Genomic DNA, 24080 nt, shown 5'->3' with positions numbered 1-24080 from the left:
TAAACCCTCATCACACTCAATGACAGGAAAGGGGCATACAAAGACCACAGGCTATAAATGTAATCTTATGTAGGTGCTGAGTTTATAAAACAAATGCAAAAATTTATCTCAGTTTCAAGATTGTCACCTTTTTTCTTGCTGTTACTTCTCTTCTTTCCCTCTCTTTCTCTCTACCTATCTCTTTATCTCCTGTCTCAAATTTTAAAATATATTTTGATGGCAGCCATTGATGTACTACAGAGGAGCTTTACTCCAAGAGAGTGAACTATGATGGCCTTTAACATGGGACTGACCAGAACTCCTACTGTTAATCTGCAATACAGATGGGTGATGTGACTGTTTCGTGGCTGCTCTTCCTCGGTGACCAAAGAGACTCATCTGTGCTCGTTAACTGAGATCAACATGTCTTTGCAGCCTTTCCCTGCTGGCAGGAGCAATGTGTGAAGATGATGAGGGCAAAATTGCCACCTTTTTTTTTTTGTCTCTTGAGCATCGGCTATTATGACTCATGACAAGACAGGCTTAGAAAAAGAGTCGTGGGTACTATCTTGCCATAAAAAAGTTCTGAAGTCTATACATTTTTATAATGGACCTGAGCAAAAACAAATGTTGAAACATACTGGCCAATAAAAATGGGAACACTGGAAGGACATACAGTACAGTATTCTGATACAGTCCACAATGTATCATGTGAAAAATTTAGGCTGTTCTGGAAAGTCTTAGCTGAGCAGTTAGCTGGACCAAACCAAAATGAGTAGAAACTTAAAACACATATTTCCACAGCCACTGCAGGATTGTACAAGGATCATCGCAGTTAGTTTTTTTTTTTTTTTTTTTTTTTTTTAAAGTGTAGATTGCTTTCAGTTTTATGGCGGAGATACGATTTCATTGGACATTATTTGGCTTCTCTTATATTTCCCTCCAAGAAATTAAATGAAAGTTGAACTCTGGGATCCACCCCTGAGGGGAGGCACAGTGTATTTATCCCAGAAGTCTATTCTGTAGTTCAATTTTCTGGCCAATAAATAAGAAAGAAACCCTAAAGAGGTGCATCTGTGCTAAGGAATGTGTGCCTGCTTCGGCTCCTGATTTTGTTTAGTGTTGATCTGGAGACAAACATCTCTTTTCTGAATGGTCCTTGGGGGTGGTAAACTCCCTGTATGTATGTGTTTGTGCTTGCCTTTTTGGAGAGCAAAAGTAGAAAATGTGAACTCTGGAGCTTAGAAGATGTATGGTACTTTTGGGCAAAGAGAATTCTTTATCTGCTCCCTCAGAAAGCTCTTATTTTCTGACTCAAGCGGATAGGTCCTTGAAACATTAATTGAATCTGACTGAGGTGTTTAAGCTCTCAAAAATGTCAGTTGTACTTTTTGTACCTTTATTGATGTTGATGTGGCAAAGAGAGGAGGAAGAAGGAAAGAGAGAAATCAGTGTCCAGGTAACATCACTCACAATACAACTTATACTCAAAGGGGACACTAGCAGTGAACAAAGGGTACTTCTTGCTCATGTGAAATATTTTCCTCCTCTGTCTACCACCTAGCTGACTACTGATGTTCAGACTAATTACAGTGTCTCTGACTACTGATGTTCAGACTAATTACAGTGTCTCTTCACATGTCTTTAGGTTTGCCATCAAATAGTTCCTGAGTATGTTTAGAAATAGATAAAGGAGGAGTAAGGCTAACCAGGAAAGAAGGAAAAGCACAGCCACCAGCAGGAAAGAATATTGAAGATGTTAGAGGAAGAAAGAGAAGGCATGAGCAAACCAGTATATTGAGGGTCCTCAGAAAGACATCAAAAGAAGAAATGAGGAAGTTCTGTGGTAGATCAGAGCCAAGTTTGGTGGCTGGACAGGGGTTGTGCAAGAAGAAATCCATTGAATATAAGTATTTACTCCTCTGACAGAGACCTGATTCTCTTAGATAATAAGATGTGACTATATGTGTGGGATTTACCAAATGGGGGACTATGAATGGTAGGCATTCTAGGGAGATGGTAAACAAGTTAGTTCTTGAAATAATGATTCTTGCTTTTTCTTCATCTCTCTGAATTTCTGTACTGCATTGGAAAAATAATAAAGCCCTGTTTTTAGGCAATGATGTGATAGTTAACTCAATTTGAAGGAGGCTTTGGGTAGGTTCTAGGACTTGGCTTTTGTCACATTTTAACAGATACCTCTAGTTTTCTTTTTGCTTAGCTGTTCCCCATTGTGATCAAAACTGTTCACTCTCTGCCATCAGTGTGGAAGGTTTTGTACTTTTGCAAAGGAAGGTATTAAAATCACAAGGCTACACCTGTCTGTTTGGTGACATTGAAATTCACCAGCTTTGTATGATGGAAATAACTTCTCCCTTGCTTTTGTTTACATTACACTTTTTTTGAAAAGAGTACCCAGTCCTACACACTGTTGTTCTCCCCTAATACTGATGTCACCTGTCAGAGACACTTTGCAAAGAGTCCTCTACACAACTGAGGAATACTATTTTGTTAATTTTACAATGTCAGTAGTTTGATTTCTTCCCTTTGTGTCAGTTTTTGTTAGAATCCCTGGTGTCTATTACTCCAGAAAATAATACGTCTTATTATTTTATTATATACTATTTTAAGATAGCACCCACCTCTCTAAACTCTAAACTATTTCTTGCTCACTGCCATAGTATACAACAACCAGTGCAGATGCATTCCTATACTTAGAGAGTGATGTATTTTAAATAAAAATCTTCTATAGCTGGAAAACTGAGGCACAGATTGATGAAGTTACTTTGAGAGAGGAGACTGAGAGGACACATCATCATGGCTACAGCTTCCTCACAAGGGGAGGAGGAGGAGCAGGTGCTGATCTCTTCTCTCTGGTGACCAGTGACAGAACCTGAGGGAATGGCAGGAAGGACATGAGGAAAAGTTTCTTCCTCCAGAGGGTGGTGGAGCACTGGAACAGGCTCTCCAGGGAGGTGTCACAGCCCCAAGCCTGACAGTGTTCAAGAAGAGACTGGATAACGCCCTCAGACACATGGTGTGAACTGTGGGGTTGTCATATGAAGGGACAGGAGTTGGACTCAATGATGCTTGTGGGTCCCTTCCGACTCAGGACATTCTATGATTCTGTGACTGCGGTTATGTACAAATTTCAAGAATTTCAAGGTACAAAAGGAGTTCTGTATTTTCTTGTGGGCAGCTGAAGTTGGCCACACTGCTACCTGTCCAGAGCGCAGCATTGTCTAACCCAGAGAATGCAAACCATTGGAGTCACAGTCCAGTATTCTTCTAAGGGTATTATCGTCAATCAAGTAGCGCTGCACATTTTGCTTAAAGCCTTGGTCCTTGGGGATATGTGATTATGCAAGACTCTCAGCGTATCTATAAAGTAATAAGTTGCCAGGTCTTGTGGGCACTGAAGGAAGTATGAAAACGCCAAGTGTGTCCATTTAACAAAACACATGGACAACATAGATTACTTTTTGTGAGCTGGTCTCATAATTTTTGGGGCCTCAATACATGCCTACTGGGTGTTTAAGGTTGGCAGAACTGTGAACTGCAAGACCATCCATTCCCCGACCCCCTTCTACGGCACACATGAGAATAAATTTAATTTTTGGTTTCAGAGAGTTTAAAGGAAACAGTATGTATTCTCACGTGTCTTCTTGTGTAATCCCTTTTTAGAAGTATTCCCCTTACACCATTTCTATGAAAGCCTTTCCTTGGAAATGACTTCTGCAGTGTGTGTGTGCCTCCTGTTCTTTGCCCTAGCTACTACTGCCTCTCTTTAGATATTTTCTGGTATGGACTGAAACATAATGGGGTTTATACCATAAACAGCGTGAAGTGTGTGCTCTGTTTACGCTAGCAGGCTACTGTTAACCTTTAATCCTCCCAAATCATTCTCAAAACAATGTGAAACAATCTATTTTTACATTCTTCCCTGTTGTTTGACACTGGTTAATATCATAAACAAATTTTGCCCAACTTGAGAAGCAATTAGAGCCTCTTGGGTCAGGGAGTGCATTAAGGGTGCTGTCTCCACTTGCCTGTACCTTTTCCAGCATCTAAAAAGGGTGAGTCTGAGTGGGGTGAGTGACTTTGGGGGTGGAGCAGGCACACGCCTTGTTTCGGTGGGAGCCACAGGTTTCCCAGATGCTGTCCGGGGTGATGTCCTTCTCCAGCCTGGGACCACTTCAGGAGGTGAAGGGACGCAAACCCGCCCAGTGCGCCTCCCCTGCCGACCCTGACCCCATTAGGAGCTGACAGCTGCGAAAGACATAGGAAGCAATTAAAGGGCACTGTATTAGTCACAAAGGCCGATGGGCCCTCTCTTCGAAAGGTGCAGGTCTGCAAAAGAGATAAAACCGGGAACCTTGAGTCCCGTACCGTGCCGCTCAGAGGCTTTGTGCAAGCCTATCCTCCTGGATCCACTTCGGGTTATTTATTTACTTAAAGTTTGTTTGAAAACTGGAAGCTACAGGCTACTTACCCAATTAACCTTAGCACCTGTTTGGCTGGAAACGCTTGCGAGCAGTGTGAACAAGCTGTGGCAAGGCCTTTTTCTTTTTCTTTTTTTAAGAGAAGGGAGCAGACAAAATATATTCCTGACACAAACGTTACTCCAGCCTGCTCTCAGGTCTGTGGTGCTGGCGTTTACTTCTGATAATGATTTAAGTGAAGCTCCTGCTAGCTTCCAGGACTGCTATAGCAGGGACAATTGTGATATCTAAATCAATAGAATGGCTGTTGTTTTAACTTTTGCCTGCTTCTGTTTTATTGCCTGATGGATTTTGGCTCTCAGTTTTCCTCTTCAGAGGCCTACAATCCGCACCAAATGTTTCACATTACCCAGTGTGAAAAACCTCCTATTCTTTCAGATTTTTTACAAGTTCATACATCCGTGGAAACCTGATATTTCATATTTCATTCTGCTTTGTGAATGTCATTGTGAGGGATGTTGGTTCACATGCAACAGGCCTCTTCTGTCTTTGATCAGCTTGACCAAAACTAATTGTAAATGGAGAACAAATGAAAGAAATATTTATAAATTTCATGGGAATTCAGGCAGAGCCTAAGCCTTTCCTAATGCCTCCATTCACAGTAAATGTTTATTGAATACTTTTAGTCTACTGTGTACTTCAGCATTTATATAGTGTTAGGTTTTAGCTTGTTCTAAGTGGATGAAGTAAAATGACCTCTCCTGCGTCTTTCTTTCTTCCTTCCTTCCTTTCTTATCTTTTCTCTCCCTCCCAAATACCCTCCTTTCTTTTGTCTTTACCTTATAAAACAGACTGTTGGTGGAGGGGAGGAACACCACAGTTGTTGAGTTCCAGAGCCTACAGCTGTAAGAAGGGTAAGAAAGAGGAAAAAATGACCGTAAAATTTAAAACAAATTTTGAGGCACAAAGTGAGTTGGGAAAAATCAAATTAAAATGTTAAAGTTTTGTCCAAAATAAAGTCATAAGTGCCCAGAGCCAAGTGAAACAGCTGCTAGGTCATGCAGGCTAAATCTGAAAAGGCAACACAACAAAAAGTTTAATATGATGAAGTTAATCAGAAGTTGCCAGGATAAAAAAAAACGCAAGCATTCCTGGTTTTACTTCTCAGACCCTTGTTCTTACAGAGCTGTGCTCTTACAACTTTCCCTGGCTATAGCAGAGGTTGCTTTACAACGGGAAACTTAATGCATCCAAAGTCTTTTGGGGAGTTCCCTGCTTATCCACTCCTGTAGATATTTGACTGTAGCAAGGATATTGCAGAGTAGAAGCAATCTTCTGTAGCCAAGGACTGGGGAATGCACAGGTCACAGAGCCTCGGGTGTTATTTGTCACAGATGCTGTACGCGTTGCTGCTCCCAGTTGCGTGTGCTGCTGGCAGGCACGCACCATGGCTGCAGACACGCATGGGGACAGGTGCTGCGCTGCTGCAAATTGATGCAGAGGCCAATGGAAGCTCTAGAGTGAAATGTGAGATGCACCAAGCAGAAGTGAGAGCAAAGCTACTCATTTCAGCCTCTCATGTCAGCCAATGTCTTTTACAGCCAATGTCTTTTACTTACGGAAAAAAAGGAAGGAGCAGAAAGCCTTGGGGGTACCAGGTGAGGAAGTGGATGTGCAAGTGTAAAGTTTGACACTGGGGAGAGGCAAGGAGGAGGGTTGATTCTTATAGGCAGTGTAGAAGGGTGAGGGTATAATTAGTCCCTTTTAAATGTGAAAAGAAAAAAAAAATAAAAAACCTTAGGCCAACTGCATGGCTCAGAATTCATTACCATCACCTCACTTCACTCCTGGAGCACATTCCTTCTCCTCTCCCACAATTCTTTTATATATATTCTTTTTGTTTATATTTCTCATCTGTGAGGTTACAGGGGCCAGGAAAATGCTTTTTTTTTTTCTCTTTGGAGAATGTCTAACATTTGTGTGGAGGTGGTGAAGAGGCTTGGAATGTGCACAATGGTAAAATCTTGAACCTAAAATAATCAAAGAGGCAATAGATTTCTGAGAAAAAAGATTATTAAAGATGGTTCTTTTCCAGTACTCCTATGTTTGAGAAGGAAAATAGGGTGAGAACTTGGGAGGAGACGAAATCCAGATAGTGTTATGCTGAGTTTTCCCTGAATGTAAAGCCTTTCAATGATTTTTTTCTTCTTTGAGAAGGCAGTAACACCTTAAAAACAACTTTACTCTGTGATATGCAATCCAGTATGCTAGGTTTGCCTAATTCCTGAGTCCCTTGAAATGAATAGACATTTCTGGCAGCCAAACACCACATGAATTGTTAAAAATAAAACACTTGATAATCGGTATTAAATTAAATCACAGAGCAGAGATGGATGATGATTATGATCAGGGCTTTAAGTATTATTTACCTTCCTACAAAGAGCTTGTCTGGACTTTCACAAACAGGGTATATAAAACACTTACTTAGCATGTAACTTGAGCTATGAAAATTGTGTTACAGTTAAGTGTTCTTAAAGCCACAGGCTTTTTGTCACAATTAAGAGAACAGGGAGGAAGGTGGCAGAGGAAAATGGAAATAGCTCAGGGAGCACCCTGCCTTCAGGTTGCTGGCTGCATGAATGGCATTGCAATGCAGAGATGTGCAGAAGCTCCTCCAGCACGGAGCTGACAGAGCCACGTCAGAGCATCCTCAGCAGGGAACCTGCTGGGACACCATCTTGAAGTCATGCACTGGTTTGCTGGAACATGCACCCATGCTCTGCTTACTTAGGGGTCCTGGTTATACAATTTTAACAGCTCTGTTGCTTATCTGATGGGAGATTACGTGCATATCTACAGGAGGAGGAAGGAAAAGATGTCTTTCATGAGACAGGTGCTTTTGTCTTCCTCACATCATGACTTTTCTTGAACTGCTTTGTTAAGTGGGTTAGAAAAACACACAAGGCTAAGTCTGTTTTTGTAGATTTTACTTGACAGTACATTTCCCACCTGGTCTTGTAGATGTCAGGGCTGGGAAAAAACCTCTCAGTACTGAAGCAAGGACAGGGAAGAAACACAGACTCAAGAGAAACTAAATTAAGTACTTGAAAAACACCCATACTCCCCTGGATGATCATGCTGGTCTGAATAAACTCATTTTACATGGATTTTAAATAGATGAGGAGTTTGTGCACACCTGATCAACCCTCTCTTGTCAGAGAGACAGCAGGCCCCACTTACAGAGAGACAACTGCTTAAGCCAACCTCACTTGACTGCTTGAGATTGTCTGTCCACATCCTTCAAGGCTGCACACTTTTTTTCCTGAGGACCCTCTTCCTATTTCAAAGTCCTTTGGCTTTAAAAGTTTTAAAATAGTTTGTGCAAGAATAAAATAACATTTCCAACATTTCTGCAAAGCAAAAGTCAAACAACTTCCAAGTTGTCTAATGGGGATCACACAGCAGGCAGCATCTGAAACGGGCTGATCTCCAGGTGGACACATTTTTGGTGGAGAAATTTTGTTTAGAATTGATCCATACTGAGGGAGGTTTGAAATTCTGGGGCACTTGGGTGACAGCTCACTTCTTTCTTCTCGTGTGTGTTTTAAATAAAATTTATGTTTTTCTAACCTGTTGCATAGCTGGATAGTGATAATACAGTGCAACTATTATTCCTTCTCAAGGGTATGTGATGACTTGATTAGGAATGACAAGTATTTAAGAGTTGTTATTTAGCAGTGGATAAAGCAGCAATCTTATTCCCCACCCTGCTCTGAAGTTATGTTCTGCATATTTTTTATCCCTCTCCAGATTTGACGCTTATTTTTCCAACAAAATCTTATCTGTCTTTTGGTGCAGTGAAAAATCTTTCTTCATATTAAACAGCACAGGGTGAATCAGACCTCATTCAGCAGCACATCATCTGTAAGTGATGGAAATAGCTGTATGAAGCCAAAATCTAGCAACTGACAATTGACAGACTGGCATGAACAAGACCAGCACCTGGATTTCTTACCAGACAGGCAGTTTACTGACTTCTCTCAGCCTGCTTGACCACAAGTTTCTATAACAAACACAATGGCTGGCATGCACTTGATATTGAGCAAGTGTCATTTTCTGTTGATATTCTCATTTAATTTCCATATGTTGGCAGAAACAGATGGAACTGGATTTTCTTGCAATTACTATGAGTCTAGGGTAACAACTCTTAAATTTGCCTCAGAGTGGAAAGGTACAATACAAATATGCGAAAACAGGGTGACAGCCTGGACACTAAAATACAGAAACACGACTTAACTGAATCTGGTTCATGATTCATTGATTAGGCTACATGATCTGAAGGGATCTCAGGAAGCTTTAAATAATTTTTACAGAATATGAAATTAGGTAGGGGTAAAGCTGCAGTGCCCTAACGTCTCACTGCTAAGAATTTTAAAAGAAAACTGTTAGTTAAGTGAAGTCTGTGGGGATTTAAGTTTTTTTTTTAAAAGTTATTTTGTTTTCTAAGAAAGCTCTTTTATTTTGGAAATTGCAACATCTGTTCCCATCTCTTTTGTTCTAATTCCAACGTGTTCTTTTGAGATCACAACACCGAAAATATCCACAAAGTAGAAAATGTGTTTTAAGCATTTATTTCTTTTTAGATTCTTGACTTTCTGGCTCAGAGTTTCAAAAGAGTTATGTAGTCTTAAGCCTAAAAGCCTTATTTATTGGAATGGGAATTTAAACAGAAAATAAAGGGGTTTATATGCAATTGATCAGCCAAAATGTTACTAAACTGAAGCTTAAGGGACTAGAAAACCCAGCAAGGGAACCTGGTATGATTATCAGTTTTAGCTACAAAAGGGTTAGCACAGAAACTGGAAAATTATATTATTTTGAGACGACATGAAATCAGATAGAGAACACATGTCGAGTCTTTAAGGACCCAATCCAGCAGATTCTTTTGTACCTGCTTAAGAACCACAAAAATTATCAATTGAATGCATTAAGTGGGGAAGAGATGTGCTTTCAGGTCTAGGTGGAGCAGTGTAAGAAACTTCTGCCTTTCCTCTTACTGTTGTTTATTCTCACCCTGAATAGTGAACTGCCTGCACAGTTCACCTGTGTGAGCAGGCAGTGGACCTGTGTCTAGACCATGTCAATGCTAAGTCAGCCAGCCTAAGTCATCCTCACTGTTTCCAGAAGGGCTGCTTTAGAGCTAACCATAAGGAAAGGGGAAGGACATTGCAAAGACTAAACAGAGCCTGGATTCATACCAGCTGCATTTCCTCAGAAGAAACATTAATTTTCATAACAGGAGAATTATTAGTTCCTAAAATAAGTAACATTTGGAAGATTTATTTGCTATCTGGTTTAAAAAATAGAGTAAATAGTAAAAAATAAGATGTAAATAACAAACCACATGTACAAGAATTTTCAACCATAGTAGTTGAATTTTTCCCACTTGCCACAGTTGTTTCTGAAAATGGATTATTTGTTTAAATAGAGAATGGTTCAGACCAAATATATAGTGTTTTTTTCTTCAACTAAGTTGATGTAAAATTGTAGCTGAGGTTTTGCCATCCTTCATGATTTAAGGAAGTGAAAAACAAAGACATTTCTTGCATGTAGAGGAATTTTATGTATGATAAGCAAAATGTTATGGTGATTTATTAAACAGAAAAAAGGGAGAAGGAAGGCAGCAGGGATTTGGCACAAACATTTGCAGCTCCATTTCAGTAATGATAGACCAAAGCTGCAAAATTCAGAACCGGAATTAAGACAGAAAGTCTTTAGATGGAGTTTTGTTTCAGTCTGCTATAGCAGTGTTGGCCAGGAACATAATTTGGGTCTGGATGGCTATGTACAGGATCTGCTAGGTTTGAGTTCATTCTTATCCCGGATCTTGGCTATAGGCATTTCATTGAGGATAACAGTTGCACATTTCTTCACCGTGATTTTCCCCACAATATGGTAAAGAGTTTGATTTGAATATAAGCGATTTTTTCTGCAAAGAAAAATGAAACTTCTTAAAAGAAGCAGTCAAAAACTGAGAACCACCAGATTTCACCAGCTGTTCAGGCTTGGCATATATGTATTGGATGTGTTATTCCTGGGATTCCAGGTGGGCTGGATTATTTGGTTGCTGCCAGGTAACTGTGATTTATTTCTCCCAGTCTTTCTCTAATCACAACCCTTTTTTAATCTGCCTTTTTTTTTTTTTTTAATTATTTATTAACTGTTTTGTTTGCTCAGTAGCTGACAGATGTACTGTTGACTCTGTGATACATGCTTCTTGAAAGAATATGAGTCAATGTCCAGACCCTACCAATCAGAGGCACTGAGACATTATGAAATTTATAGTTACATTAAACAAGCTATTAGACTAATACTAAGAGAAACATAATACTGTAATCAAAGACTCTTACAATACTTCTCATGCGAAGAAAATAACTCAGGCTTATTCCTGTAAATATAGATAACATCAATAACCTTGACAAAGTCAAAGTTTCTTATTTCCAATCTTGTCTAGCGTTAAAATTCCTAATCACCCATAATATTATTGTGTATCCTTTTAGAATTTTTCAGTGCTTCAGTGTTGTAAGGACGTGATGTGCCCTGTCCATTAGTGGAAATTCTGCCGCCAGAGAAACAGCTCCTGCTCTTTGTGAAGCTCTATCATGCAAATGCCTTTGCATTAACACAGTGCATTACATGTGCTAGGGCATTATGGAACTAAGATCAGGGAACCAAGAAATTTTTCTTAGAGGGATCAGTAAACATTATGAATACCTTCTCTTGGATTCCACCATTTGGGAAAAGCAAAATTGCATTTAGGCACTTCATGGGTTCACCTAAGCAGTTCTCGCTGCTTCTGAACAGGGTATTTTCTAACTTAGACAAATTTTGTGTGGTGTGAAATCTCTCTTTCGGAAAGCATTCCTACAAGGAATATTCCTGTTCAATAGTATTGATGTTCACGCTTTCACATTCATGGTTCTGTTTAAATTCTGTTGAAGCCAAAGGGATTGGGGTACATGCTTAAAGTTAAGAAGTTTGTATTTTTTTTTTTTTTTTGACTGGTTTTGAGAAAGAAAATCCTAAGTCTCCAGGAAAAACTTAAATGTATTCCCCCTAGGAGACCCAAATATCAGCCTGAAGAGATGGATCAGAACTTTACAAATGCATGATTAGTGCTAGGATTGTTAAATTAATACTATTTTTAAGTAATTTTCTTTCAGAAATGCTGTAAAAATGAAGGGTTCAATTTTTTAACTTCTTAGCTTTAAAGTTAATGTTAAAAACCTTTACATTTAGTGGAAAGCTGTTGAGTTTTCCAACACTTCTTGCTTTTGAATTGTTAATCAAAGTTGTATAAAAGATAATAATATGATTGCAAATAATTTAAGATTGACTCATCAGGCTCCCGTACACTTTCACATTTTCACATGGCAAAAGAACAAAGGATAAAATAATGAAACATAAAAGCTAAAAACAATTTCAAGGGAGTGGATTCTGCCAGTTTTCACTTAAAATTCTTGCTGATGTTTCAGTTCCACAGTGTGCAAGCGAAGTTGTATTTGAATGCACATGGTCTTATCTTGAAAGTTTGTATTTTCAGTGTCTCCTTGTACTCATCCACGTTTGAACCAAATTCAGTAATTGCATACTTAAAAACACACCTCTGTATTCATGAGCCCGGTGATCATTTGCTCTTGTGAATACAGGTAGAGACATGAATAAAAATGCATTTCTAAAACTGGAAATGAGATCTAGAGATGTTGCTAAGTGTTTTATCTCTCTAAGAAATCACACAGACAAGGTTACTTTTGGAGAAAGTAATAGCTTAAAGCTCTTACCCTATTTCTGCAGGCATGCAAATCTATACAAAAGTCACGGAGTTTTACCAACCTCTTTAATAATAAATTTTGGTAGCCCTTCTGATGAGAAACAATTCAGAAGTTGGTGACTAATTGAAAGATAGTAAATATGGGAAAGAATGCCAATTATTTCAATAGTTTGTTGTAAAGTCTGGTAGAAAAATATTCTATTACAGTGTAGTTTGTACAGCTAAGCATAAATGCAGTCCTGAGGTACACATTATGCATTATTTTTCTTGAAAACTGTAGTACCTTCATTGCTTTTGCATCAAGGGTTAAATTACTGGTATTTTTTTAACTCACAGCCAATGGCCTTCTTTTAGCATTCTATCCTTTTTTTCTTTTTTTAGCAATTGTTAGAAGGAAAAAGGTGACAGAGAGGAATTTCCAGCCTCCTAAATTCTCTCTCGTTCTTGACTTTTGGACTCTGAAGCCTTAAAATCGTTGCTGCCTGTGTCTCCCGGTTAGGTCAGCTGTTTTCACAGAGGACATTACACACCCCACACATCTTGCCCAGTGACAACAGCTACAGCAATCCTGCTGCTAGAGTTGTAACACACGTCACATACGCAGCTGGCCTGATTCCCCTTCAGAAGGCTTCCTCCCTATTATTGACACTCTTATTTATCCCCTCTGCTTCCTACGTTTGCTGTTTGATCCCTAAGAAGAAAAACAACCACTCTGCAGGCTACTGAGCAAAGATCCACAGTGTCTGTGAGCCAGAAGAGCCAACTTCAGCAGCAGTGTTCACAAAATACAAAAGCAGACAGTGTCTTCCAGCACCAGGCACCTACTGGATTTTGTCCCCTGTATGACAAGTTTATAAGAGTTTTAATTACTGATGTACAGGATGATGCTGGTGTTTAAGGAGCATCCGCATAGTTGCAGTTACAGCTGCTTGGACCTGGCGTTTTAAGTTTAGGCTCCGGCCTGGTGTGATGGCTTGACCAGAGCTGTGGAAATCTCATTGGGGCTCAGTGTTTTCCTGAACAAGAGAAGGATAAAAAGGAACTGGCTGAAGTCCTGGCCACCAGTGCTCTCTCTGATGCAGCTCCATCTACATTAGGAATTCTCTTGCTCAGACCTTCTGTGTAATACATATGTGTGTTAACACTACAGATAAAAAACCCTGCTGCATGTATCCCCTTAACAGCACTTTGACTAGGATTTAAAAATAGTTGTGCTTCAGAAAGTGAACTTAAGCTGCAAAATGGCAAGTAGTTATCTAAATAAGTTACAGTTGAAGTAGGCAACATTCATTCAGATTTGCAAATAGATGTATATGTTTACAGATGTAGGTACCCCAGAGACATACTCTGGATTTTTGTACCTCTAATACAAACAAGTGTTTATACTAGGGGTATTAAAAAGTTCCTTTTGATGGCAACTCTGCTGATGCACTTGCAATGCAGATAAATGTGCAAGTCATGCAGTCAGAAGCTATTGTCATGTGTAGCTATGACAAGAGAGAACTTGCTTTACTCAGAGGACAAATTACATATATATATATATATATACACATATATATATATATATACATACATCTCTAGTGATCTTTAACTTCCAGCTGGAAAAATTTCACTTCCCTGGGGAGCTTGTTCCAGTGCTTGACCACCCTGTCAGTGAAGAACTTTTTTCTGATTTCTGATCTGAACTTCCCGTGATGCAGCTTTAAGCCATTCCTTTATGTCCTGCCAGTGGACACCAAAGAGAAGAAACCAACACCTCCCTCTGCCCCCTCACTGGAACATTGTAGACAGCAATGAGGTCACTCCTCACTCTCCTCTTTTCTAAGCAGAACAAACCAAGTATCCTCAGCTGCTCCCCATGAGTCATGCCCTCTAGTCATTTCACCCTCTTTGTTGCTCTCCTTTGGACACACTCTAATATTTTTATATCCTTCTTACATCATGGACGCCAAAACTGCATGCAGTACTTGAGGTGAGGCTGCACCAATGTTGGGACAAACACTAATTTCAAACAGTTAGCTGTACTATGCTTAATGCACCCCACCATACAGCTGCCTGTTTTGTCTGACAGGACACATTATTGACTCATATTGAGCCCACAAATCCCTTTCCACAGGGAGCACTTCAACTTCTTGTCTGTATGTACACCCAGGATTACATTGTCCCATGTGCAGAATCTGGCATTTGTTCCAGTAACTGGTTTGTTGGGTTGTGCAGCATTTATGTGGCATTAGTTCTTGTTAAATTTTGGTGTTTGGCCTTTTACAGTTTTGCTGTTTTACAGTTGGCCTTTGGGCTTGTCTGCCTTTTGTCTCTTTTCTTTCTTGCTGAGATCGGCTCTTTGGGACTAGGGTGCTCTCCTCCCTGGGACTGGCTGTTCAGTGTGACTACAGTTCCATGAAAGATTGCACTGAATATCATTTATTTTATTTAATTTTAGATACATGTTATTATTAGCAGTATATTATTACTATTATTATTTTGTTGTCCTGTTAAATTGTTTTTATCTCAGCTCACGAATTTATCCCTTTTTGGTGCTTTCCCTGTCTTAGGGGTGAGGAGGGAGTGAGCAAGCAGCTGTAATGGTTCTTAGCTGCTAGCTGGAGTTAAACCACAACAGAAAGTTTAATGGGGACTGCCCTTTACAGCAAATGAACTGCCTACTAATTTGTCTTAGGCTAATGAAGAAATTTCCTTTTCCTGTGTCATCTGCAGCTTGCACAAAGGATATTAAGAAAATGACAGTTTTATCACAGTGTTGATAATTTTGTTCCTTAGTGCTTGCAAGGACACAGCATGGAGTCAAACTGTTAGCAAGCTGCCCTGAGAGTAGAAAAGCCTAAATTTTGTGTGCCTACTGGGTTTTTCTTCATGAATCATAACAGCTGGCACTAAATAACTCCTGGACTACATCTACTCCAAATAGCTCCTTGGGTGGACAGTAAGATCCAAAACAGAATTATTTTTCTGCCTGTCTGAACTTACATGGCTGAGCAGACCTGTGTAGTTAAGGCATACCGATTTCTGAAGAAAACATCACACGGTGGACTGATGTGGCTACATTCAAATGCTTGATTTTCTAGGCCAGAAGTCCTTTATGCATGAGTCAGTTGTGTTTAGCCTTTGACACATGGCAACAGCAAGGCTCAACCCGGACCTGTAGTGAGGAGCTTGCCCACTCCACCATTCTACCCTTTCTATCTTCTCCAGAATGAGTTAATTCCAGAATAATTACTCCCGTCAGTAAGAGTAGCCATTATTTTTGAATAACAGAGAGGGTATCCACATTGGCAAAATATTACAGAAGAACCCAGTTAGACTGGAATAACTGCAGTGAAATAAATATTCTACTGTAGGCTCAGTTGGAATGTCTCACACTCAAGGCTTTAGAAATACAACTATAATTTAAACAAACTTTCCTAACATAAGGTTTAATGACAACATGCTTTTGTATGCAGGTTTGTCCTGTTTCTGAATGGGCTGAGCATTTTTGGTGGACTTGTTTTGTATTACAATGGTGAAGCATAAAAGAAGTATGTCTATATTCTGTGTGCTTATACCTACGTTCCATTTCTGCCCATGATGTACACTATGGTTTTACAAATTCTGGATTAAGCTTTCATCAGGTATTGCCAATCATCTGAACCATGAGATGTCATAGATTATGGTTTAAAAAACCTGAATCGAATAAATACGTCATGGGATCTGCTGCTGTTCTTAGCTAGGCTATTATTTATCCTGCTGCATTGATAAATGCAAAATAAATAAATCCCCCTCTTTCACACAGGAATAATAATGGAATCATTTATAATAGCTTTATATGTTAGTGTTGGACAGGAACAAGGAAGATGGTTGTCTGCAGAATGACTTGACCTGGAAGCATCATCCTTCAGTCAAAGAGGTTAACCAGAAGACCCTGAGCATTTACCTAAACTGGCAGAGAAAAAGTTATGTTTAATCTGTGTTGCACTTTTCACATTGATTCAACAGACTGGACATGCCTTCTAAATGCTCTCTAGCACTGAAGCCCATGACATACCACACTTAACAAGGCTCTAACAGCATTTCCACTGTAACAGAACTAAAACACATGGCTTGTAACATAACTTTGACACTTACAGCACTCGTGAGCTTGGACATGGTGCAGTGGGTAAGCAACATGTGGTAACCACTCATCATGAGCAAATGAGCAGAAAAGCCCCATCTTGACATGGCTTATTATGTCTAGAAGCTGCAAATGCAATTGTTAGGCAAAATTCAATCCATTATTATTATGTACATTTTTTAATGTAAGGATATACAATGTACTTCTCCTAGTTTTCTCTCAGGGTTACTCAGAGCAAGGTCAGATCATTTAGTAATGTGTTAGCATCCCACAATAGTTCTGTAGATGGTAGCAGAATCACAAAAGGTAGGATAGAAAATGTATAGCTAATACAAGTAGGTATTCAAGTACATGCAGGGTTAAAACCTTGTTACAAAACAACTTGATTACTGTGAAAAGTAGCACACTTTTTTTTTTTTGGCCAGGATTAGTGATTTAATAATCAGTTATCCTAATTTTAATTGTTTCTTACTGAATGTTTCCTCTAATTTACAATACTCTTAGTACTGTAGTGTGCATTAAGTTTTACGCACAAAAAGGTTAAATGAGCTGAAACCTGACCCTTTTCCAGATAACATCACCAGGAAGAAGAAAACCCCAAAACCTGTCCTAACCCTGGGAACACGAGAGTCCAAGTACCTGTTTCCCAATACCTGTAAAAATTCCCTGGTAGAAGTAAACATTTCTATCCAAAACCCTAACATGTAGAGGTATTTAGCACTCATGAAATCACTCACTTTCATATCCACTTTAATAAGTGGCTGTGATTTACATATGAAATATATCTGTACTAAATTTCCACATAAATTTTTTCCAGCAGCATGCAAAACCTTTTAGTTCCACACTGTGCACTCCTATCCTGATCCTCCACCTGGCTGTGGTCCTTTTTATGTGGGAACATTAAACTAATTTTACTTGGAATGTACGATGGTTTCTCAAGATGATGCACCTGATACTAAAAAGCAGTTCACAAGACTTCTTAGGAAGACAGATTGTTCCCTAGAGGCTCCTTCTGCTTTGTATTACAGCTCATAGTCTTGCTTTTAGCCTCAGCTCATCTTTGACAGCCTTCTGCTTCACATTTGGCATCCTTGTGACATCTACAAAATGACTTGAGGGTCAAGAAGTCAACTGGCTTCCTCATATGCTTCTGCCATTACTAGTGGCTGTGCTCAGACCATAAGGAAGGGGAGTGGGTTGTCTGTGAGACACAGAAGAAGAGAGAATGAGACATGATGATGGCACAGGGAAAGATTCATTTAAACTTTTCTTTTTACCTGGTTTTGTAGTATATCCACCCAGACACAGCCCTCCTTTGTCTGAGCACAGCTTAGCATTGCTGCAGGTTGCTTGTTAGCTCATTCAAAGCTTGTAACATGATGATGTTCTCCACACTGGAAATGTGTTGTTTCTTGGCATTGGTAGATTGAAACCTCATTCAGATACATAATATTATTGTGCGGCAGTGCAAGGCCAGTTCCTGGAGTGCAGCTACAGATGAAGTGCATTAAGGTATTTCGTTTGTTAGTCACTGAGTGCCTTTCTGTACAGAAGCTTGAAATGGGATGTCTGAAATGTGAGCCTGGAGGAAGCTTGGCATGAAACATTTTACTTAATGAAAAGGATTTAAAGAAATATGAAAGCATTATGTTTGCTATTAAAATGTAGGTAAAACACTGCTTTGCAGTGTTCTGCATGTAAGCTGTAACTCCAACTGGGTCCTGAACCTTTAGGAACAAAACTGAATCTAAATCTCCAGTTTATGCTGTGCTGAGTATCTCAGATTAATGTAAATCCACATTATCCTGCTTGCTGTAGCTGGGATGATTTGGGTTATGAATGCGGTCATACAAACAGGTTTGAAAGAGATTTAAAACAAGCTGATGAATAGAGCAATCAGAAAGCCATGTTATCAGATACAATCTGATTAGAAATTTATACACTGCTGACATACAGAAAACAGCACATACTGTACGGCACAGCAGAGCCAACAAGTGCTGAGGTTCTTTCAGATGCAACAAATCAAATATGATGTAAAGCTAAAAGTCATTCAAGTTAGTGTGGGCTCCTGAAAAATTCACACTATAGATGTTTGCTCTAACACTTCAGATTATTTTTTCTCTGTTTGAAGTCTTCTTGCTCAGCCTGTGCACTCAAAGGGTGACTCTGCTGTGGGTATAAGGTAACACAGGCATTCTGCTGTAATTAATGTCCTGTTGCAGGGCATGAAATTAAAGCAAAGTGTTTTGTTATCTCATGTGGCAGAAATAAATGCTGTAAACAAATGTGTTTATTGAACAATTCATTTTGGGGGATTTCTTTGTTTTTTCCTTCAGGGAGACTTTAGTTTAAACCCATGCACACTGGAAATTCAACAAACTTGTATTACTCCTCAGTGTCTCTATTATACCAGTACCAGGTCTTTTATCAAAACAAAAGATAAATTGTACTGCCTGTAGTAAAGATCACTATGAAGACATAATTCCTTCATCCAAGAACTTTTAAACATCTACAGGCTCTATTATTGAATGATTGGGAGGTTCTTCCACGGCTGTGAAGATTTACAAACAAAATGTTTATACAAGCACTGCCTGCATTTCATACCCAAATTTAACAGAAGCATGCTAATAAAATAATAGTGGTCATCTTAAAAAGGAAAAGGCTACTAAGAAGTCAGCAGAGATTTACCAAGGGAAGAATCATCCCTAATGAATCAGATTACCTTCTAGCATAAACTGGCTGGATTTGTGGGAAAAAAAAAAACAACAATGGATGTAATTTACTTTGCTTACTTTAAAAAAGCTTACAACACTGTCTTCCACAATGTTCTTGTGTTTGAATTGGGATATTACATCCTGGATGAGATGACAACTAGATGGGTAAAAACTGGCTGCACAGGCTTGCTCTGAGGGTTGTGGTTAATGGGTTGTGCTGTACCTGGAGGTGGGGAAGAAGTGGGGTACCACACCATCTATCCTGGAGTGAGTCCTGTTCAATATTTCTGCTGGTGATATTAAGGAGAGAACGAAAGGCAGGCACGCCAACTTTGCAGAGAATACCAGTCTGGTGACTGGAGGGGAACGCAGCTGGGAGGAAGGGTCTGATAGAAGCATGGATTTGACCAAGACCTACCCTTGGAAAGCAGAGCCTTGCAGGAATGCAGGCTGGGGCTGGCAGGGCCCGGACGTACCTCTGGAGGGTGGCCTTGGGCATTGGTATGAAGCGAGCTGAGCTGGGGCCAGCCATGGGCCTGGACAGCAGTGATGGACAGCAGCACTTGAGGTGGTGTAAGCAGGACATGGCTCTAAGATTCGAGCAAGGGCAGGGACTGTCTCTCCTGCTCCACACATGTCAGACCTCACCTGGGTACTCTTTTGGTTTTGGGCCTCCATTGCAGGAAAAATGCCAATAAACATGACCAAGCTACTGGGCTGGAGCCCTTGTCCTTGAAGAGAGGCTGTGGGAGGATGGATGGCTTCAGGGGTACCCAAAAGCATCCCTGGCACGGATGGGAGGGGATGGAGAAGATGTAGTTGGGCTTTTCACAGCAGTGTGTAGTGGGATGGTAAGAGGCGGCAGCACAGCTGAAACAGAGAGGCTTGGCGTGGAGATTGGGAGAAGCCTTTTCTCTATGAGGACAGCCCAGAAGTGGAGCCAGAGTCCATGGAGTTTGGGTTATCTCCAGCCTTGGAGGTTTCAAACCCTGACCGTGTGAAGCCCTGAGCAGCCTTGTCTGAGCCCAGAGCCGGCTCTGCTATGGCTGGCTAATAGACCTACCAGTATGTTCAAAGGCATCACCTTGAAGAGACTCCTTTTCACTGAGTCAAATCGGTCATCCTTAAGAAGGATGAGGAGGAGTCAGCCTGCTTGACTGGAGCAAGGTGTGGTTGGTTACTGCTTTTCTAGAGCTATTGGAAATGTGAAAGCTGTTATGATTCTGTAAGAGGCCACTAAACTTTCTCTGGGTCATGTCCTGAATTCCACGCTGAGGGATGTTTTCAGCAGTTACTTGAGCTGATATGGCCCAGTGCCTTCTCTCATAAAACGATCTGGCATCAAGACACAGTTAAAGGCCTGATGTAACATATTTTCCACCACACAGGCTTGCGCCACTCTTCTTTGTGAAGCCAACAAAGGCAAAAAAACTGTGGCAGAATGAAGCCACAAAAAGTGGCTCTCAGGAAAGACTTCAGGGCCTTGGGATGGTTGGTAAAGGAGTCTGGAGCACAGTTGTTTTTTGCTCTCTCCTTCCAGTTGCGAGCCATGACATTCAAAGAAGCAGATCCAGTCTATTAATACATGGATCCATGGCTGGTGTCACAGCCACCTTTTTTTTTTTTCCTAAATGTTGATAATGGGTTGGCCTACATGGCACCAGGTTTGCTGGCATCAGATGGCAGTCACCTTTCTCAAAGTGGGGAGAAGATCTTCTCTCATGAGCTAGTGGGGCCCATTGACAAAGTTTTAAACTAGACATGATGGGGGCAGGGGTTGATATCAGGCTTGTTCTTGACAAGCTGTGGGATGAAATGCCAAGTTTAAAGGGCTGGGGTGATAGTGAGAACCCTCAGGCAGTGTCTCTGACACCTGTTGTCCACACTGGAGCACAGGTGAAAACAGGAGCTCCTGAGGTAACAGAAGACAACAAGGAAACACCAGTGCAATAATTCAAAAGAATTAAGGGGTGTTGCTCTAAGAAGGTGACATGGCAAACAGCCTAGATGAAGTGTGTCTACACCAATAGATGCAGCATGGTCAACAAACAGGAAGAGCTGGAAGCTACCATGCTGTTAGAAAGCTATGACTTAGTGGACATTATTGAAACTTAGTGAAACGAATCCCATGACTGGAGTGTGGCTGTGTCTGGCTACAGGCTGTTCAGAAGGGACAGTCAAGGAAGGAAGCATGGAGGGGTTGTCCTCTACATCAAAAGATGGGTAGAGTGTGAAGAGCTGTCTCTGAAGAACAGCCGTGAGCACGTTGAAAACATGGGTAAGAATTAGAGACCAAGGCAACAAAGGGAACCTTGTGGTTGGTGTCTACTACAGGTTAGTGGCATTCAATGCTTTGCTACTTCAAGCTGTTAAAAACATGGCAACAATATTATTCTGGTACATAAAGAGAAACAAGTGTAAGTAAACTTAAAGTATATGAAAAATGACTAGAAGGAATGAATGATAACTGCATATTTCACAGAAAAATGCAAGGAAAGGTCTCAGTTGGGGTTTGACCTTGTGGTTTACAGGCATACGGTTATTTTATTTTTTTAAATCTAAAGCAATAGTGGTTGTGTTTTATGTGGTTTGTTGTTGTTGTTTGTTGTTGTTGTTGTTGTTGTTGTTGTTGTTGCTGTTTTCCTAGTAAGAAGATTCAGACTTCCATTGGAACAAACGCTGTTCGAAGACCAGTGCAGTTCTCACTGGAACGGTTCAACTCTGTTAGATCAGATCAAGAATGAGCAGAAAGCTTGCTCCATCTGAGCATAACAGAAGTCTTCTAATCGTCAGAAAAAGAAAGAGAGACTTAAACCTGTTCCATGCAAAAAGTAAGACAGGGTAATACTGATAATTGCTAAAATGCAATGGATCTATTATTTTATTAAGGAGGGACATTTACTGATCTTTGCCATTAAACCCCTAACTAGAATTTTAATACAATACAACAGACTTCAAAAATAAAAGGGCAGTTCTTGTTGGTGAGTGATTTGCACAATGGGTGGGAATTCTGTTTCTTGTAATAAATTTGTTTGTTGCCACCTGATGACAGATCTGACCACCATGTATAGACAATTTCAGAAGGAAAGCAGCAAGACACAGATCTTCTGTAGAACCACAACCTGTGCGTCAGTTGGGGAGGGAAAAAAACCCCAAGCAGCTGGATGTTGTAGCTCAGTGCAAACACCCAAGTGTTGTAGAAATCAGAATCACTTTGTAAGAAAAAGTACTCATTGCAGAAGTTGAATTTGTGAGGTTATGGCTGTGGCAAACATTTTGCATAAAATCCATGCTGTTTGAGAATACAAACTTCACAAGAAACATTTTACATATCCAACCAAATGAGTTTTTAGTGGATAGGTTCTGTGTAATGTAAATTGTATGTCAACAGGCAGATGTCTGAAGTAATGAAAACGCTCTGGGTGCATGCGTCTTGTAGTTATAATAAATAAGAGTGATAAAGTTTTGCTATTACATGCCAAACCCCTATTCTAGTATATATTTCCAACAAAAAGTGTGTGGAAATAATCAAACCATAAGAACATTAAATTTTTACAATAACTTAAGTTCAATAAAACAGCTCACAAGTGCCCTCCACAAGAACAGATATTTACTACATATTGGTGCTGATTAAATATTATATTTAATACATGATTCCTCACATGATGATGAAAATGGCTTCCATCCTTGCTTAGTCTTTGTGTCATTATTTAATTAATATATGCTGCCTTGCAGTCTTTACAGGAAAACCACATTGTTACTTTTTTAAAACTGTGTATTTGAGCAGATGGGATTTACATTTGTGTTCCAGTAAGGTTTCCATTAGTTTTTATTAGAATTATAGCCACATGGAGTTGGGATGGGAAAAACTGGAATCCTGCTGTTTTCCCTTGGCTGTCCATCAGCGCAAAGTTCAATCCTTACCTCAGGACTAAAGAAGGAGACAGAGGGCAGCCCAAGCCTTGGGTTCCTCCAAAAGATTGAGCACATGGGCTGTGGATGTAAAAGGAGTCATCCTAGACCCTGTATTATACCAATTTTGCCTTTTATCTCTCTACCTAGATGTAAAGGTTGGAGAATGGCCTTGGGGTCTCTCATCCTCTTGGGGAATAGCAATGTTAAGGGCTTATCCCTCCCAGCCACAGGACAGCTGGCTCTGCTTTCAGTTCTGAGCGAGCACATAGTGACTGCCCTGCACTGGAGATTCAGCCCAGGAGTGCAAGTATCACCAAGTATCTTATGTTCATCTCTGTTGCACTCATTTCTGTGATCCAGTATCTCAGCCACAACAGATATTCACTATGCAATGGGTGGGATCTAGCAAGGAGGTAAAGCATGGAGCAGAAATATAGTTCTGGGAGGGAACTGTGTCACAAACAGTCCTCATCACAAAAACAGCACACAAGGGTTGTACTCTTTGCTGAAACTCTGCAATGCTGCTGAAGTCTCTTCTGTCTGCTGTAAAAAATGAAACAGAGAGCACGTTACAGAAAAAAAATAGCTGGTGGGCTTCCTTTCAAAAACAGTTCCAGAAATGCCTCCCCCCAGTTCACGCACAGTGTTACCGTTTCATCCATCACCTCTCCTGGCAAGGCTGAAGAAGAGATTGCAGCCAGTCCTCTCTTCTGAGGGTCAGCTGGTAAATAATGAAGTCAGATTTTGGCTTGCTAGCTGACTGAATCACCCCAAGGGGAAAGGTTTAGTTACATGTTAAAAAGAAAGCAAATATTTCTTTGGTGAAGCAGGTTTGGATCTCCTGACTCTTTAAAATTGCTTCCTCCCTGGACTGCTGCATTTGTAACTCACTGTATCCACTTCCATTCTTAATCTAAACATAATAACCCGTCTTTCAGCCACAAATAATAATCCAAAAAACATGCCAGCCTCCTCTCACTCCTCAGCCTTGAATGGGAAGCAGCAAGCTAGTACAACATATAGTGACTTTCTCTTCTCCTACCCCTCCCATCCAGGTAAATTCTGACTATAACTATAAACTTCACATAATTAAA

The 24080-nt window shown here is 40.2% G+C and overlaps 1 long non-coding RNA gene across 2 annotated transcripts in view; it reads left to right on the top strand.

Annotated features, from left to right (window-relative positions):
* LOC135577434 (uncharacterized) overlaps window positions 1–23767 on the top strand; it is a 60300-nt gene extending 36533 nt beyond the window's left edge. For both annotated transcript variants that reach the window (XR_010469227.1, XR_010469226.1), the window contains one exon: window positions 224–23767. This is a non-coding gene — a long non-coding RNA (uncharacterized LOC135577434). The remainder of the gene's footprint in view (window positions 1–223) is intronic.
* The last annotated feature ends 313 nt before the right edge of the window (window positions 23768–24080 follow it).

The sequence above is a fragment of the Columba livia genome, chromosome Z (genome assembly GCF_036013475.1).
Source record: "Columba livia isolate bColLiv1 breed racing homer chromosome Z, bColLiv1.pat.W.v2, whole genome shotgun sequence".
NCBI lineage: Eukaryota > Metazoa > Chordata > Aves > Columbiformes > Columbidae > Columba > Columba livia.
This window is presented reverse-complemented; position numbering and strand designations above follow the sequence as displayed.